Here is a 17,617-nt window from a genome sequence, read left to right on the forward strand (position 1 = left end):
TCAGGACTCACCCCTCCTCACAGTCCACTCAGGACTCATTCTTTGCCATTCACGTTCATTCATGTTCTTACCAGATCTTTTATGGCATCTTTCAGGGCTTCCCTTACTGGCTTCCCTCCTGGACAGGCCTGTCCTCCTTTGTCACACTGCTGTGGGGTCTCTCAGGAGGGATGGCCTGTAGCAGCGCTAGTTAGAATCATTTCACTTCTGCTCTCTCAGATTCTGGGATCTGATGGTTTTGCTTTTAGCAGACTTTAAGATCAGAGTCCAAGCAGGACCTGGGAGCTCTCTGTGGGAGGCCAGCTTGTGTACAGTGCTCTCTCTTTGTTTCACAGGTGTTAGCGGGACTTTGTTGTTGGTTTTGACTCTGCCCTCATGGGGGATTACTCTGTCTTACTCTTCTTTAGAGCACTAGTTCTCACCTTGTCATGACCTCTTTGGGGAGGGCTGTGTGTGACAAATGACCCTTTCACAGGAATGGAGTATCAGATATCCTATACATCAGATATTTTACATGACAATCCATAAGAGCAAAATAACAGTTATGAAGTAGCAACAACATAATTTTACGGTTGGAGGTCACTCCAACAGGAGGAACTACTTACTGGAAAGGGCTGTAGCCTTGGGCAGACTGAGAACCACTGCATTAGAGGGACTGTGCTCCACTCGCCAACCCCGCTCCCAACGCTGGCCCCTTGTGCAGTGAGAGGTTCACCGGCGTGGGAGGGGGATCTCCCAGCTCTCCTCCACGTCGCCTTGTGCCCTCCCGTGTGTACTTGGTAGCAGGTCGGGAGGAGCTGGCTGGAGGATGCAGACTTGTTCACCGTTGGTCCTGCTCCTCACGTCTGCTCACATGTGGTTTATAAAGGTAAACAGTTACCTGGCCCCTTCTCTCCCCCAGCTGTAGCAGGCTGCCATGCTGAGCACAGGGGTGGATGCCAGCTTTTCCAGGGAAGCCTTCTTGGCACCTTGCCTTTCCTTCATTGAGGTTTTTTAGTGTTCTGAACTTGTTTTAAGTCCCAGGGCATCCCGTGTCTGTATGCCGTTACTGCCACCCCACACGGTTTGATTTGATCTTAGACACACTCCGTCTAGAGCCGCCATCTGTGAATGAAATGGGCAGCTCACACATGCGCTTTGGCCCCTGGAAGCTTTGTGGTAGGATTCAGTAGGCATCTCTGGAGGTTTTCATTCGTTAATCCGCTGTCTTCTTTGGGCTGTGAAGATGGAGAGGGGTGGAGAGGTGGAGAAGGCCATAGCGGCTTCCTGGGCTTCAGTGGCTTGCCTGGGCACTGCACAGAGTCTTGAGGTGTTTGTTTTTGGTAGTGCAGTGGCAGCTTTCTGTTTCCAGAGATGTCGTTAGAGTGAGACGATTTCATCCTAAATGAAAAGCTAACGGCTGCTTTCTAGAAGCACGCGTGCTCCAGGTTTGGCTCTTACTTCCGTTTGTACCATGCATAGAAATAAAAGAGGACCTGGCAGCGGACGTCTAGTACTTTGGTCCATTGCCACAGGTCCATTGTTGTTTGGATTGGGATGGAGACGGGGGTGTGCCACCTGCACAAAAGTGTGGGGTGATAGCACCTCCTCTCCACCCAGAGCATCCAGCTGAGGCAGCTGAGCTTTCCTGCTTCCTTCTCCATCAGCTGACAGCTCCACACCGTGCTGCCTGCAGCAGAGGAGAGATAGCTGCGTCCATGAAATGTACCAGCCACTCTCCTGTGTTCTTTGCCTGTGATAGCCCATCCTCTCTATCTCACACTCTGAAAGGAGGTATGGTGGGCCATGTTTTTACACAGGGGTACTTGAGGACCTGACAGTAGTACCTTCACCTGTGTCTAGAGCTGTGGGTGGTTGATCCATGTGTGGAGGTCAGGTCTCTGCAGACCACACCACCCCATTTCCTCACCTTTACCATGTAGGCTTGGGATTCACAGGAAATGTGTCTGGCAGAATCATATTGGATGCTGTAATGAAGTAAGTACTTCCAGCTACCTGGTCAGAGATGGGATTTAATGTCAGAGATACTTCCGCTGTATGTGTGAGTCATTGTGCAGGCGATCTCATTGGCGTGATGGGAGTACCAGGCCACAGCAACAAGGAAGTAAGAGCTTCTGGTGGCAAATAGATCTAGAGAATGCAGTCTGTCCTGGTGGGGAGGCATGGCGGCAGGAGCTGCTCACAGTGTGTCCACACTCAGGGAGCAGGAGGGGTGGCACTGGGGCTTGGCTCACTCTCTCCTCTATTCATTCTGTGGGATGGGGCCACCCACATTCAGGTGGATCTTTACACCTCAATTAACCTAATCTAGAAATTTCCTCACAGGTGTGCTCAGAGGCCTAGGTGATCTGAGAGTGTTAACCATTACAAGTTCATCTCCATGTCAATTTGACAGCAACATACATCACTGTTAAACCACAACTCTCTTCCCATGGGCTTGTCGTCATCTCCTGATTTATAATGCGAAGTGCATGCAATCCAAAGTCCCCGTGATTTTTAACAGTGCCATTCAGAAGATAAGTGCAGAGTGTCCCAGAGGTAAGGTGTCCCTTACCTGTGCGTCCCCACAACATCGGGAAAGCGAAATGCTTCCAACACGCAGTGGTGTAACGGAAACATCTCCATTTCCAAAGATAATCAGACCAAAGCAAGACTGAACCCAGCAGGGAAAACAGCTCTGGAAGCTGTGTGTCTGGCATCTGTGTCTTGTGAGGGCCGCTAAGGGCTTAGGTATCTGCCTGCAGCACACATAGCCTATTTCTTGGGCTAGCTCCACTTCAGGTCTTCAGCCTTCCTCAGGAGACGTCTGGTGGGTCTAGCATCTCTGATATCCCGAGATCTCCACTACAACCCAGACTGAACTCACCTTCATAGCTTTATGTAGTGGCCTCTCAGAACCTTCTTATAGCAACCCTGACCCTGCCACACAGGGCCTAGCCTCAGTGTCCTTGTGGAACCTCCGCACCAGACTTCATGCCTCCTGCCTTACTCTTGCTGCATGCTGCATATTTTATGTCTGCATCGCCAGATCGCCATTGCCAAGTTCTGCTAATTTGGGATGAACCCCAATTCCCTTGGACCACAGTTACATCAACTCCTACAGCTGACCCTGGAAAAACATTTCCCTAGGTGATTGTTTTCAAGCAGGGAACTCCTTGGGTGGCCCTGTCCTTTCAGATGAATTTGCATATTCAGTAGGTGGAACCTTCAGTGGCTAAGGTCTTGCTTTTTGTGCAGAAACCCAGTGCAGAGCCTGTGGTTTCTCTTTTATGACATCGCTCTCATTAGCAATCACAGCTGCCTGCACACCGCTCAGGCTCCTCTCCCTGGACAGACCGCACATCTTCTGTATGTTTTCGGTTCACTTTCACTCTGGCTCACTGTAGACCTGGATGATGACAGTGAGCAGTAACTGTGACACAGCCCAAATGCCATCCCATGTTAAAACAAATTAGACCATTACATTTGAATTCCGCATCGACGTTGTTTGCCAGAATATAGCATGAGTGTCCTAGGGGAGTTCCCCTGTCGAGTCTCGTTCTTCCAAACCTCACGAGCCAGGTTCTCACCATCCACATATATCTCAGCATTCTGGTCCCCTGAGTTCCCTCCCACCAGAATAGTCCAGGAACTTCTGTTTATAACATCAGAGGTTCTCTAGCCTGAAGTTCCAGATTCTTCCATGTTCCTCTAGCAAACCAGTTCCAAAGGCTCGTGAACCGCAGCAAAGGCACCAGGAGTAGGTAGCAGTTCTCTGTGTTAGCTGCTTTCCTGTTGCTGTGGCCAGAGGCTTGGGAGAGTGGGTGGAGCTGTGTGCTAAAGCAGTCTGGCTCGTTTGAACAACTTCTGTCAGGTCGAACTTCATTATGATAGCCGTGATATACTTTTTTCCTCAGGGAATTTAAACACAGAATCTTTGTATCAGATTTAGTGTTACAACTAGGGGTAAGATAGCCTGGTTCTAGAAGAGTAGGAATTGTCAAGGAAATAATGGAAAAATAAGTGTCCTTATTATGCTCCTCAGACTTCTCTGCTTTCATTCAATACTGGTGCAGGCTTCATAAGTCTTTTGGCTCATTTATTTATGTAATACTTCTTACTATTTTCCTTGGTCAAAACTTAAGAGTCCACGTAGAGGCTGCACCCATAGAGACTGAAGGGAGGGAGGGTCAGACAGTGAGGTTGGGGCTCATAATGCAAGATGAGGATTCTGGCACCTGTGGAGTATTGATTGAGGAGTGAAGTTTCATTGCATTTATTTGTTCAGCATGCACCGTGAAGGCAGAGTCATAGAAGGCAGTTTTTAAGCCAGCATTTCTCTCTCTTTAGCCTGGACTCTAAATTGTTGAATATATCAAAGCAGTTTGTGGGTGTGGAGAAATGGCGCAGTGGCTGAGACCATCGAGTGTGCTTCTACAGGGTCAGAATTTGCATCTCAGCACCCATGTCTGGAGGTACACAGTTGCCTGTAGCTCCTCCTCCAAGGGATCCGGTGCCCACTTCTGCTCTCCACAGGTCCATACACATATGGCAGATGTTTACATAGCTGCACACACACTTATACATAATGTTTTAAAAAATAATTCTGACTTTGCTGGCCTCCGTGTTGTGGATGAAGTGAGATGGTTTATGTGAAAGTCTCTTGTCAGTGATCTCCAGACTCAGATGTGAGGTGTTATTAATAAAAATGACTTGCCATTTGCAGTGGGGAGTCTGATGGATTGCGGCTTTCTTTTAATTCATTCATCATGTTAATGAGTTGTAATCAATCAGAAACGCCTAATAAAGGTTAGAAACAGAGGGGGCACGCCAGTAAACTTCTGTCATTGTGCTTTGTTTGTTCTGAGACAGGCCTCACCGTGCTTTCCAGGCTGCCCTAGAACTCGCAGAGATTCCCCTGCCTCTGCCTCCCATGTGGGAGGATTAAAGAAGTGTGTTCGCCTGGCTAGGAGACCGTTTTTAAGTACAATGTATTGCAGAGATGTCGGCAATAGCTACATAATTGGTTTAAACATTCGTGGTTTTTTGTGTCTGAGGTGATTTTTACTTTGGCTAATGAAAAGGAAGCGCACTGGAAGGCTACACTGAGGAAGACCGAACGAGTGAGCGAGCAGGGAAAGTCAGGGTGAGCGAGATGGTGTGATGTGCCTCACTCTGCAGGCTGTAGCGGCTATTTTTAGCATCTCTTTGAATCACAGATGAGCTCTCATTTGAAGATTGAACTATTAAAGCAGAGAAAAATACAAACCAGTTAGGCAAGGATGCGTTCTGCTCAGCTCAGATCTGTTTCAGGCTTTCCTGTGAACAGGGGCACTTCCTGTAGCCACTGGTTTGCAGTCTCTGAAGGAGCAAGGGCATTCGGAAGGGTGCCAGAAGATCAGCCAAGGACACGCTGCTCCACTTTTTCAAAGGAGACTTTTACAAACTCTGGAGTTGGGGGGGTTGCTTAATGAGGAGGCTGTATTGCATCTCTGCTGCTGGACAAAGGAGTCAATCAGGCATCCCCACCGTGGCCTCACTGTGCCTCTCCTGTCCTCTGGACCCCATCTTGTCTCTTGCCCCCACCCTGTCTGCTGCTCTTATCCTCAGTTCTCGGGCTGCCTGTGAGTATGGCTCAAGAACTCTGTTTACCGAAGCCAGCCGCTGCCAGTCCACACTGTGCTATTCAGTGGTCGTGTTCAGCAGCCTTGCCACGTGCTTCTAGTCTTCGACCTCTCCTCGAGTAGGAAGCCTTATTTTATCCTGAACAAATTATTCTTATTTTTATCGTTCGATGCTCATTCCAGAGAGGTTCCTTACCTGTGGATGGCCTGGAAACAACTGCTCCGCTGGCTCCTTACCTGTGGGTGGCCTGGAAACAACTGCTCCGCTGGCTCACAGTTTCAGCCTAAGCCCACTCTGGAAAGTGGCGATCACAGAGCCAATTGGAGGTCATTGAGTCCAGGTCAAGTCCAGCTCTCTCTTGCTCAAATAGGTCCGAAAGTAGCATCCCCCCACCCCCCAACACACCTCAGGCACTTGAGAAAGGTCACTTATCTGTCACGTGATTGGATATTGTGTATGTACCAAGTGTTAGGGAGACAACAGTGAAGAGACAAGGGGGGGGGGGAGTAGAGTTAGTATGCAAAGTCTGAGAACTTCAGTGCTGTGTCTGTCCACCAAGGGAGATAACATAACAGGGAAACACTGGCCTGGCCTGTGTAGTTAAGCATTACAATTGGGCAATCTGCTGTCCTTTGAAAACAAAGTACATTTGCTATGAGTATCTGACCATCTTCAACCTCTACATTTTCCCTTCTCTAGTGATCCAGTTATTTTGGTCTGCTAATGAAGGGCTCAGCACTTTGAAAGCCAGATCTAAGCTGGAACTTTCCAGAAGCCATGTCAATTCTTAGGGTTTTTGTGAGTGCTTACATGGTTTTTGCTCTGGGATAACAGTGATTGGAAGCTGCTGTGAACTCCTTTCTGGGTGGTACCCAGGCTTAGGATCCAGGGGCAATGGTCCAGCTCTGTACTCTTCAGTCTGGGGGGGGGGGGTGCCTGTAGGGCAGACTGTGGCAGTGTTTGGTGCCCAGTTGTGTGCTGAGGCTAGCTCTTCCTATCATTTAGTGATTCTCCCATTCTCATCCTTGTCTCATGAGAGACTTAGGTCTGAATGAACCCGTGATCTCTTAATGAGCAAGCAGAGAAGCCCACTTGAGACTGAAGCTGGCTCAGTGGTCTCCTGTGCAGTGGTCTCCTGTGCAGTGGTCTCCTGTGCAGTGGTCTCCTGTGCAGTGGTCTCCTGTGCAGTGGTCTCCTGTGCAGTGGTCTCCTGTGCAGTGGGCACAGAGAAAGGAGATGCGTGTTACAGGGGGTCGGAGCAGGGCTCTTCATTAAGTGTCACTGATAAGAAAGGGGCAGGAAATGCAAGCCCCAGCCTGCTAGCCCTGGGGGATGTGTGCTGATGAGCAGTACCTGAAGGCCCCCTTGAGCAGGCATCCTGTGTGGGAGGCATTAGATGCTGCGCCCAGGACCTGGATATCACTGTTCAGAGGGCTTCGGGGTTGTGGAGCAGGGCCTCATTTATGCTGACAGTGTCAAGGAAGTGGATACTTACTGAGGAGACAGACTGGTGGTGTAGACCTGCAGGGTGTGTGCCTTCCCTGTAGACCTTGTGTGGTGGGTGTGGCTTTAGGGAAGGCATCTCTCCTATGGCTAGAGAGCACTAGGCACCTTTAGGCCTGTGCCAGACCTCGATTGCAGAGCCTGGTGTCAGCTAGAACAGGAAGGACTTATTTGATGTTTCAAGGATACAGGCTTCCCCCAGGTACCAAGAAGCCTTATTCCTGACAGCAGTGTTCAGTGCCTGGGGTTACAAATCAAGAACTCTTTCTGCCTCCTAGTGCTCTTGTAGAAGTGGAGAGAAGTTAGAGGAGCCGAGCCTTCACTAAGTAGGATGTGTGTCTCTGGAGATCCTCAACACCCGACACAGATGATGCCAAGTGTGAGTGGCCCTGGCGACGCTTCTGCACTGTGTGTAATGTGCCAGGGGCGACACATCGACACTGCACGTAATGTGCCAGGAGCAAGCTTGGTAGCGAGGCGTCCAGATGATGTGGAGCTGTTATCTAAGAGCACATTCACTCTGGCTCTGCATCCCGAAGGGCAGCTCTCAGTGTGGCTCCCTGCAGCTGCTGCCAGGTTGCCCTCAGCAGCCTGCATGCATCCCTCCAATGCTCAGTTTCCCAGCTTGTAATGCAGAGTCTTTCTAACACGCAGTGGAGGCCTGGAGCCAAGGGGTGGAATTCAACCACATGTAGTTTCAAGATGGCTTTTATTTGTGATTCTGTAACCAGGCAACGACTTGTATAAAGACGAAGTAAATGTTCTCATGTGCTGATAAGCCTGGATTCACAGGCAGAGATATGGAATGAAGAAGGGATCGGTTCTTTTGGAGTCACTGTCATCTATGGTACCACACCAGCCCAGTCAACTGGAGCTCTTCTGATTGGCTGCTTAGTGTTCTGATTTGCTCTTTTTTCCCCCTTTGGAAATTGGGTCATTGCAGGGTTCAGTTTGATGGAGTGGCACCTTGAGTGAATGACAGCATTTTTGTTAGATGTGACCTACAGAGGACTACTGTAGTCCAGTGCAGAACAACAACAGCCTGCCAGTCTTCCTTTCAGTATTTCCGACCAGGCACCATTAGCTTGGACAAACTTAGGTTCCAGTCCTGAGGTTCTGCGAAGTCACACAATGCCAGGAATTGATTTTCCTTCCTTCATGTTGTACCAGACTGATAGCCACTCCAATGTCCGGTTTCCAGGGAATCCTACATCCCCTGCTAACCTCCAGGGCACCAGGCATAGTCGTGGTGTACACACACATATGGAGGCAACACTCTCACACACATAGAATAAAGTAACTGTAAAAAGGATTTTTAGAAGTGCTAATCCTAGCTGAAATTGTGATATGCACTCTATTTAATGGGTGCCATTGGGTTACTCTCCTGCCTCTGCTGCTTCCATCTCCTGCATCACCTGCTTTATCCTTGTCTGTGTGTCCCCTGCCAGCTCCGTAAGGATGTGTACAGGCAGGGGCCTTTGCTGCTACTCAACAGTGTCTCCCTCACTGTTTCCTAACAGTTCTGTTGTTGTCTGATGTATTGAGTCATGGGATCAGATGAACACGTTCTGCTGTAAGAGATACAGGTGTGAAGTGCAGTGGGAGCTGAGGCCCCGAGACCTCAGGGAAAACACAAAGGCTGCTACCGGTGCCAGACCTCGGGCTTCGAAATCCCACTCCCTCCGCATATCCGCCTCCCTGCCTTCCTCTCCTCCCTCCTTCTGTGCTTCCTTTCTCTTTCTTGTGCTGAGCTATATCCCCAACCCCCTGAATGTCATGCTTCATGGTTTATGAACTGACCTTTCCTGGTGCTAATAGTGGCCGCACGTCAGGGCTGAGCCGAGTGTTGCGAGCAGAATTGCAGTTGTGAGTGGTTAAGATGTGATGGCCTGATCCTGTAGATGGAAACGGGGCCTCGTGAAGGGTGTGGAACAAGGAAATGAGTCGAGCAAGCATCCGCCCGCACCTGCAGGTACCACATGTGAGCTTTGCAGCTTCTGATTCCCAGGAAGCTAGAATTGGGAGGCTTAAGAGCCATGGCGAGGACCGAAATAGTAAACAGGTTTAATGCAGTCAGATTAGGGGGGCACAGGCCGATTAACAGGGAGCAGTTCAGGCACAGTCTGTTTTCATATCCCAGAACTTGTTTCATATTGACTTTAAATGTCATGAATAAGCGAGATTGACAGGAAACACTTTTATTATCATTGACTTTGTAAGATGCCTGTAGGAAAGGCCTCTCAGCCTGGTGCAGGGTGCTGAGAAATGCAAACTGGAGGTGATTTGTACTGCTGTTGACATAAATGCTCTAAAATGCCTTTAAAGTCACCCGAAGAACTCATCTTCATTATCATAAGAAACACCCGTTCTCTGCACTCTGTTCTTGAGTCTAGAAATAGACTTGGAAGCAATAGGAACAAACCTAGGAGGTTATTTATCCTAAGGTGTGGCTCCCTGTGGATTGATTCATGATGTGCTATAAGGGGTTTTTCTCTGGTAGCAACATTTTAACCGTTACTTGGAGACGCCTGAGAGCATTTTGATGCTGCCACGGTGAGGCTGTTACGATAACCCAAATGGCCAAGGGTGAATACATCTCTGGTGGGATTTTAGAAAGGGGTGTGGCTCCAGAAGGACCACCCCTTTAATTATGGATTTGTTTGTTTTTGGGGTAAGCTGTTGGGGTTTGGCCTTTTGCTATGTATTGTAATGTTAAATATGGCCCCCAAGTCCTGGTTCCCCCAGTGACAAGAGAGTCTGCATGCACACGAAGTGATGCTATGTGACTTTGCTCTTTAGTTTAAAACTAGTGGTTGAATAAGGATGCTTACAGCCTGTGGCTGGGCAGAAGAGAGGGAGGTTGGGTTTTGGTGCCTGGGCTTGGGGTCTGAGGAGGGTCCAAGAAGAGAGAGAAGAATGTGGAGAGAGAAAATGCCATGGGGTAGGTGAGTCATGAAAACATGGCCAGGAGGGCAGGCCATTGGGAGTTAAGAGCTGCCCAGATGGACCATGCCCAGTTATAACTTGGCATATTAGATAGAGGGTAGATATCTGCCCAGCTCCGGTGCATTAAAGACTTATTACAAATATAAAAGTTGTCTGTCTTTTATCTGGGAATTGAATGATTAAATTCGGGGTAGTAACCCTCGACTGAGAGTAAATAATTACTACAACAGTCAGCGAGTACTTGAGTGTCTGTATGCTACTCTTCATAGGATTTCTTCCTTAGATTCTCCATAATGGGATCTTCAGTTCACCTCTCTGAGCCAGAACCTGTACAATGGCACTGCTTGGCACAGTGGCCAGGCGATTCATGGCATTGCTTATATTAACACTGATTAAAATTAAATAAAACATTATGTCTCTTCTTCATACTGGCTGGCATTTTGCCACCCAGGCTGGCGCTCTGGGAAGCTGGAGGCCATCCAATTGAGCAATATTCTCTGGAGCGTTTCCCTCACGACAAGGAACTCAGGTGGACAGGCTGACTGACTCCACGGTGCGGGAGTTATCTCAGCCTTCTCTTCCACTTCTGACCCTGCCCCACATCTCTCAGCTTTATTCTGTTTAAACGGCTTCCTCTTCTGGCTTATGACTGTATCACCAGTCATCTGAATTATGACTCAAAGTCAGTATCTAAACCCATAACCCATCCACCGTGTCCCTTCAGATGGCAGGCCCATGCTGTATGCTGGTTTACACCATTGTCACCTCCATAAAGTCCTGGTTACCTGGAACCTCACGTGCTTCTTCTGGTGCACTTAGAAATGTATGCATGTAGGCAAAATGTCATACACGTAAAATGAAGAAAGAATTTCTCAGAGGCACAAGGTTCCTACAGAAGTCAGAGAGGGCATCGGATCCTCTGGAACTGGAGTTACAGATGTTCTAAGCACCATGTGGGGACTGGGACTCAAACCCAGGTCTTCTGGAAGAGTGACCAGTGTTATTAACCGCTGAGCCATCTTGCCAGCCCCAGGATTTGACCTCTTGGTGGCTGTGCAGTGTTTCACATGTGATCGGCTGTACAGTGTTTCACATGTGATCGGCTGTGCAGTGTTTCACATGTGATCGGCTGTGCAGTGTTTCACATGTGATCGGCTGTGCAGTGTTTCACATGTGATCGGCTATGCAGTGTTTCACATGTGATAGGCTATGCAGTGTTTCACATGTGATCGTCTAGGCCACTCACACAGTGAGCTAATTCTCAAAGCCCTTTCTGCTTTCTGACCTGTATTGGAGACATTGGGAGCTTTTCAGGGAAGAAAACTGTGATTGTTTGTATCTGAAGAGACACGATCTAGTTAGTAACAGAGGTGCTCTATCTGGGGCTTGTTTGTCTGCTGTGGTCCGGGACAAGTTGCTTTCTCACCCTCCAGTTCTTCCCTGCTGTGGAGAGTCTGCTGGCTTTGAAGACTGAGTTAGGTCCATGTGCAGTGTTGGTTGTAGAATTGATCCTGACTGCAGCATTTGCCAGATGGTAGCTAACAGTAAAAGCCATGGTTCTGTAGAGCCTCACAGACTGCAGGTTTCCTAGGGGTAACTGACACTGGAGTATACTGGACACTTCCCTTGCTCCAGGCACAGTCAGTTAGCTGTGCACCTCTCTAGGGGAGCCACATCTCTGCTGATGTGATGAAGTGCCATGGCTACAACAAGTGGTAGGAGAAAGTGTTGGAATATATATATATATATATGTTATTTCATTGGGTTCTTATACCTCTACCTCCCTTCCAACCCCTTTCAGCCTCCCAACTCTAGGGAGGAGAGAAAGAAGGTTAGCGGAGGAGAGGTATAGATCTCTCTCCGCCAGCAAAATAGACTGCTTCCTGCTGATTACGGGGACTGGGTGCCTTGGGGAAGTCCTATCTTCCTTGTTAGGATATCTTCAGGTTCTTCTTCTTGTCCAACCACAACACCATCACCATGGTGGTGGTGTTTCTTCTTCTTCTTCCTCCTCTTTTCCCTCTTCTTCCTCCTTCCTTCTCTACCCCCTCTTTCTTATTCTTATCCCTCCCAGGGCTCTGGCATTATTCCCTCTTCAAAGCTCTCAGAATTAAACTCTGCAGCTGGCAAAAATCACTTCCTTCCTAGAGCGCGAGGCAATCATAGGTAACGGCTGTGGACAAACAGCAGCAGCCCTGTATCCCACACCCAGGATCAAATAAAAACGTGTTCACATAACTGGTTTTTGTTTTTTGTTTTTAAGAAGCCAAAGTTCTCACTACAAAGATTTCTTTGGTGCTATTCCAGAGGCAGATTCCCTTTGGGTGGAGAAGGCATGTATGATGCAGGTGCAGGAAGCCAAGAGATCATATCTCAACCCTCCATGGGAAGCAAGGAGTTTTGTGATGTGCTCCTACAGCAAGGTTCCACTTCCTAGAGGTACCATATCCTCCCCAAACAGTGCCACCTGCTGGGCACCAAGTGGCACTGCTCATTCAGATCTTTTAAAAATATGCAGTCAGACCGGCTGGACTAGTGCAGGTGAAATGAGGCCTAGACAATCTAAACCAGAGGAGAGGTTTCTGTATTTGTAAATAAGCTGATATACACAGATTACTTCTATTTATGCATGTGTGTTTGTGTGTGAGTTAGAGGAGTTTGTGAGCTGCCTGTCCTGGCTGATGGGAACTGAACTCAGGCACTCTGCAGGAGCAGTAGGCAAGCATTCCTTACCTCCGAGCCACCCCCGGCACCCCCCGAATTTCTTTTGTACTCTTTTTAAATTTTTTTATTAGATATTTTCTTTATTTACATTTCAAATGTTATCCCCTTTCTTAGTTTCCCCTCCAGAAATCCCCTATCCCCTCCCCCCTTCCCCTGCTCCCCAACCCACCCATTCCCACTTCCTGGCCCTGGCATTCCCCTATACTGGGGCATAGAACCTTCACAGGACCAAGGTCCTCTCCTCCCATTGATGACCAGCTAGGCCATCCTCTGCTACATATGCAGCTAGAGCCATGAGTCCCACCATGTGTTTCTGCCAGTGCCTGACAAATACAGAAGTGGATGCTCACAATCATCCATTGGACGAAGCACAAAGTCCCCAATTAAGGAGCTAGAGAAAGTACCCAAGGAGCTGAAGGGGTTTGCAGCCCCATAGGAGGAACAACAATATGAACCAACCAGTACCCCCAGAGCTCCCTGGGACTAAACCACCAATCAGAGAAAACACATGGTGGGACTCTTTTTTGATCTTTAACATCCATAGCAAACTACGGAGCTGACTTTTAAAGATGTCTTTAAAATGATGGTGGCTGTCTTCGCTGCGTTGATTCTCAAAGTCACTTGAACTGGTGTAGCTCAGGCGTGTTCAGATAATTGTTTGAAAGACTTGGCGTTGCCTTTCTTTGTTTGAGAACCTGCAGCCCTGTGCCTGGACTGCCTTTCCCAGGTTTAACCTCTGCTGCTGGTGACGTTGAGAAGTGGTTTGACAGAGCCTGTCTGTGCTAAGCTGCTTTGTCCTCCATGTCTTGAACTCAGCTGATTTTTGCAACAATGTCCCCTGTGTGTTTCTCATCCCAATTCCTGAGCAGTCATTCCTTGACAGTTTTATCTGTTTGGTCTAACAGAATAGCTTGTCTTTATCTCCATTTTTCTCACTATCAAACATGTTAACAAGATTCTAATTAAATACAAATATTGTTAGGAAAAATGAACAGTCCTTGTGTGAATGATCGATATTATTGGACTGCTTGTGAGAGGTAGCAACAGTGCCTGCAGGCATGTCTTACTGTTGGGTGAACAAATCAAACTACTTAGTTGAAGGTACTTAGAATACAACTATTTTTCTAACTTTCAGCTCTTATGAACTATGAGTCCCTGAAGTTATTTCTAGAGTTTATTCAATAGTGGGGAGCTGGACTGTATAAAGTTCTAAGTACTGCATTAGATCTTAAGCTAATTAAAAAAAAATAAAAGAATAGATCTGGGATTAGGGCTCCCTCAGTGAAATTGTTGAGTTGTAAAATTTGAAGTTTGGGCTTAGGTGAAGACGGCTTGAGAACATTTCGGCTACTGTTATGTAATTCCTTTCTTTATTTTCCATTTAGCTCTGATCCCGCTTGCTGTTCCTACTGACACCTGAGCCGCGGTGGCGATGCTGCTGAGGCCCTTCCAGCCCACGAGTCAACCTACTTGGTAGGAGTGTCTTTTAGCCTCAAGGCTCCTCAAGTGCAGGAAGAGAGTGATCTAGAAATGTAATTGAAAATAGAATAGCATGAAAGATATTAATGTCTTTGAATATTTATTCTCAGTGTATTTTAATATATTGATAATAATTAAAGGTCTGTGAGTTTAACCAGTGTTTTAGGATATAGAAGAGAAAAAACTGTGGCTTGATATATTCATTTTATTTTTGTATGAAGCACAATGACTCTCTAGCTTATGTCTTTTTAAACAGTTCTGTTCTTCTCCTCTCATGAGATTTTTTTTTAAAAATAAGATTTTATTTTATGTGTATGAGTGTTGGCCTGCATTGTGCATATGAATACTATGAGGTCAGAAGAGGGCGTCAGATCTCCTGGCCAATGGTTGTGAGCTGTCATGTGGGTGCTGGGAATTGAACTCAGATCCCCTGCAAGAGCAGCCAGTGCTCTTAACTGCAGAGATTCAGTACTGCCCCCACCCCTATAATGAAACTACATGGTTCTCAAGTGTTGTGTCCGGCCAGCAGATCACAACCTGGGTTCTAGCCTGGAAAGGCATTTTGGAAACCTGGAAGAGAAGAGGGGCTAGGTGGTGAGATAAAGAAATGCAACTAAGACAGGTATTCTGATCAAAGCTCCATTTTACTGTTCTGCACGCAGTTATGAAGCAGGGGAAGGGGCCCGATTCCCACCAATTAGTCTTGGGGTCCAATAGCAGGGTGACCACGTGCACGGCTCCAAACAGCAAAGCGACAGGTTCCAGCAGTGGGCATGGCAGACCGATTGAGCGGGAAGCTCCACCCCTGAGCAAGCAGGTTTCAGGCTGGGGGAGGGGAGACTACACTCAAGCATTACTTTTGTATGTGACAGTGTTGTGTCACAGTGTCAAAAGGTTGGGCATGCTGCAGGAATTTTTCTTCCACTTCTTCTGTGCCCACTCCTTGTCAGGCAGTCCCAGCTAGCAGACCATCCATCCTGTATCTAAATAAATCAAAGGATCGTCTGCTGATTGCAAACCTCCCCAGCGATGGAAGGAAACATTCTGGCTGTGTACCGAGTCAGTCAGACCCTGAGGCCTCCTGGTAACCGTCATCCCCTGCACTTGATTTCATTGGTGCAGAAGGGAAACATGTGGAGCTAAGCACCACGTACTTTAGAAGCCCAGGAGCTGGGTGGTGCTTAGAGATCAGCGTGATCTGCAGTACTAACAGAATAGGCCACACAGTGTTCTGAACTCCTGGGGTCATTTATCTAGGATGCATCTAGCGCTGCTCATTATTTCATCCAGTGATAGAGTCTCAGAAAAACAGGAATGTAAGGAACACTTTCAGAAACAGGAATCCAAAAGTCCTTTCAAACTTGCTAAAGATGTCTGCAAAAGCCCTAATACTGGAACCGTTAGTAACAGAGTCAGTGTTAGGAACGAGGCAGGGGCAGCCACTGTGGGCTGGAGATCCTGTGAGCACAAGGCAGTGGGAATGGAATTCAGAATACCCAGGAAAGGAAGATGAAAGAAGAGAAATTAACCCTACAGTCTCTAAAGTAGTGGAAAGAATGAGAAACAAGAATAAACACACACACACACACACACACACACACACACGCACACGCATGTGTATATATATGTCTTTAACATATTCTGCAGAAAGAGATGTATAGAAAAAAAGACAAAATGGCTGGGTGTTAATATGCCACAGTGGTTTTTAAAGTCCCTGGAGATTTCTGTCCTTTCCCCACAGACTGATGCTTGCCCCCTTCTATAGCTAAAGAATACTTTGAGGCTTCAGGCTGCCACCATTTCTGACTGTAGACTCAATCACAGAAGCACACAGCCTGTGACTTCCAAGCTCTCTAGAGTTCTGAAACAAGCAGGGCCTAACAGCTCTGGGAGGGGCCTGCAGTGTGTCTCCATCCCTTCCCCGTGTCCCCGTGTGTGTGTGTGTGTGTGTGTGTGTGTGATTGTTACCCGCCCTTCCCCACTAACATCTGTGACTGATGAACTCTGAACACCTGCTGCTAAAGATGGACCATAGCAATTCACTTCTAACAAGACGACTGGGGATGCGAATGCATGCTGAATGCCAGTAGACATTGTCTGCTAAGTGTGCATATGTGAGTGTGTGTGTGCATGTGTCCTGTGTGTGCTTGTGTTGTACACTCATTTGTGTGCCCATGTGTATGTGTGTATGTGCATGTGTGTATGTGCATGTGTGTATGCATGTGTGTGCATGTGCACATTTAAGTGCATGCATCCACATTTGTGCATGTGTCCTGTGTGTGCTTCTGTTGTATACTCATGTGTGTGCCCATGTGTATGTGCGTGTGTGTGTGTGTGCATACTTGTATGGCATGCATCATTTGATCACATTGTATATCACTATCATTCACATATTATGTCCATTGATTTCTCCTTAGTGATTTCCAAAGTTTACTCATTTTTTTATGAAGGCGCTCAATATGGAGAGGAAATATGAGTTTTGGTCCTGACTGTTTAGAATAGTCATGTGACCTGTCCAGGGTCTCTGCATGATTTCTAGAATTATTCCTAAGTCATTTGAAATAAAACAGTTCTGCAGCCTCAGTAGGATGTTTAGATGGTTTAAAAAGCGTATGTCAGTGTGCTTTCCCACCTGAATGCTCTGTATGGCAGAGTGGAACAGTACATGAGTTCATAACCCGTCCTGGATGCAGAATAGACAAGTTTAAATGCCATCACTCAGCTGCTCTTCCTTTGCTTAAATTGAGCTGGAGTCTTGAAAACGCAAAGTCTGTCTTGTTTAGTGTTCCAGCCTTGAGCTTCACGTGTCAGTGGCTCTCGGCTCTCAGCCTTAGCAGTCTGAGCTCCTAGCAGATGTCAGCAGCTAGTGTTGACAGCTGCTCTTGGCCGCCCTCTCAACACAGCTCTGTCTGCTTGGCATTTTCAAAGCCAGTAGCTCCCAGTGTTACCAGCTCTCAATGAAAGGAAGTCAGCCCACCCAGACCCTGATGTAAACTTGAACAGATGATAAAGCCGTCAGAACATGGTTATCCTGGGGTTTACACAAGCTGCTGTGCTTGGAACAGAGGTCTGAAACTGGCCCCATGAGGATGAATGGATGCTGCTTATGTAGACGTAAGGGGTGGGCTGGTGCACAACAGTCTGTGGCTCGCTGACTGTAGGCGTCCTGTATCACCATGCCAGCCTGTACAAGTGCATTGTGCTTACCTGTCCTGGCTGTCATAGAGGGGGGGATGCTGGACACAGACCCCAGTTAGGGAGTCTGACATGGCTGTAGTGTGGATGCAGACACATGGAGTGCTGGACCTCTGTGTCCGGGGCACTTAACAGACGCCACTTCAGGAAGGGCCCAAGGGAAAGC

The 17,617-nt window shown here is 47.7% G+C and overlaps 1 protein-coding gene across 4 annotated transcripts in view; it reads left to right on the forward strand.

Moving 5' to 3' along the window:
- Positions 1-17,617, forward strand: part of Wasf3 (WAS protein family, member 3) — an 88,610-nt gene that overhangs the window by 22,750 nt on the left and 48,243 nt on the right. For all 4 annotated transcript variants that reach the window (XR_003955640.1, NM_145155.3, XM_006504834.3 and 1 more), the window contains exon 2: positions 14,163-14,250. The gene's annotated coding sequence lies outside the window, so the exon portion shown is untranslated. The remainder of the gene's footprint in view (positions 1-14,162; positions 14,251-17,617) is intronic.

The sequence above is a fragment of the Mus musculus genome, chromosome 5, assembly GCF_000001635.26.
Source record: "Mus musculus strain C57BL/6J chromosome 5, GRCm38.p6 C57BL/6J".
Taxonomy (NCBI): Eukaryota; Metazoa; Chordata; class Mammalia; order Rodentia; family Muridae; genus Mus; species Mus musculus.